The sequence below is a fragment of the Opisthorchis viverrini genome (assembly GCF_000715545.1).
Source record: "Opisthorchis viverrini unplaced genomic scaffold opera_v5_62, whole genome shotgun sequence".
Classification (NCBI taxonomy): Eukaryota; Metazoa; Platyhelminthes; class Trematoda; order Opisthorchiida; family Opisthorchiidae; genus Opisthorchis; species Opisthorchis viverrini.
The window spans coordinates 1,205,870-1,207,685 of NW_008751718.1; positions in this window are offsets into that span (position 1 = coordinate 1,205,870).

Sequence of the window (1,816 nt, forward strand, 5' to 3'; positions counted from 1 at the left end):
TTACTTACCCTTCTGGGGAGTTGGCGGAGATGTAGAAGACTGTCTGTCAGGCTGAATTCTGGCTTGTCCTTTCGACCTGTAATAGTTCGAAATTGGTATCGTTGTTTGCACACGCGAACTTGTGGTAGAATCCTTTTGGTGTTTAGTTTATGCCGCTGGTTATTTGCACACCCAGATTATTTTTGCCAAAACTATGGGGTTCTCGAAGTTGTGACCTTAGCGGGGAGCTAGTTCAGTCCATTTGCACATTCCGGTGACATGTTGCTGGTAGCATTTTGTTTAAGTGAGCGAAATTTTAGAGGTCACGGACCATCACCGATTCACATTTTTTTACGGGTTTACGCGACATAAAACACGTAATCGAACTTTAGCATATTTTGGTGTTTTTTGATGTTCTTCAAGAATAAAAAGCATCTAAAGAATATCTAATGCAAAACCGCCCCTAGAAGACTGGTTGTTGACGTTTGTTTGCTTTACACTCGTCAGACTGAACAAATGCGGTTATAATCGAAAAATGTATTTCGTTCGGCGAACCTGGTCACAACACAACTTCTATTTAGTGAACCATTGTTAGACAACAGCATTAATTGTGCATTGGGGATGCGAGGGCCACCCCTGTTGATGATCCCCTGCCCAGATATGCATAACTATTTTGTAGATAAGGCGGCGTCATGAAATAGTTGAAGGTATCATTCCTATTATGAATGTGAGGCTCTGTAGGTGACCGCCAATAAGCGGTCATCATGATAACGGTATTCGTTGTTACTCACCTCGAATACTTAGTGTAAATGCTTGGCCCGCCTCTATGTGCGACGCTCGACCCTGCCTATGCCCAACAACATAACCCAGTGTCCAACGACGGTCTTTCGTACCCATAACTATACGTGATGCCGCTTATCTATTCTACCTATAGTAAACATCAGGCCAGTATCCATGCGGGCCGGTGGAAATTAGGCATTATCTATGCTCGATAGCCAAACCTGATGGCTTGTCATACTGATTGCTAAACTCGATGTCGCCNTTACTTACCCTTCTGGGGAGTTGGCGGAGATGTAGAAGACTGTCTGTCAGGCTGAATTCTGGCTTGTCCTTTCGACCTGTAATAGTTCGAAATTGGTATCGTTGTTTGCACACGCGAACTTGTGGTAGAATCCTTTTGGTGTTTAGTTTATGCCGCTGGTTATTTGCACACCCAGATTATTTTTGCCAAAACTATGGGGTTCTCGAAGTTGTGACCTTAGCGGGGAGCTAGTTCAGTCCATTTGCACATTCCGGTGACATGTTGCTGGTAGCATTTTGTTTAAGTGAGCGAAATTTTAGAGGTCACGGACCATCACCGATTCACATTTTTTTACGGGTTTACGCGACATAAAACACGTAATCGAACTTTAGCATATTTTGGTGTTTTTTGATGTTCTTCAAGAATAAAAAGCATCTAAAGAATATCTAATGCAAAACCGCCCCTAGAAGACTGGTTGTTGACGTTTGTTTGCTTTACACTCGTCAGACTGAACAAATGCGGTTATAATCGAAAAATGTATTTCGTTCGGCGAACCTGGTCACAACACAACTTCTATTTAGTGAACCATTGTTAGACAACAGCATTAATTGTGCATTGGGGATGCGAGGGCCACCCCTGTTGATGATCCCCTGCCCAGATATGCATAACTATTTTGTAGATAAGGCGGCGTCATGAAATAGTTGAAGGTATCATTCCTATTATGAATGTGAGGCTCTGTAGGCGATGACCGCCAATAAGCGGTCATCATGATAACGGTATTCGTTGTTACTCACCTCGAATACTTAGTGTAAATGC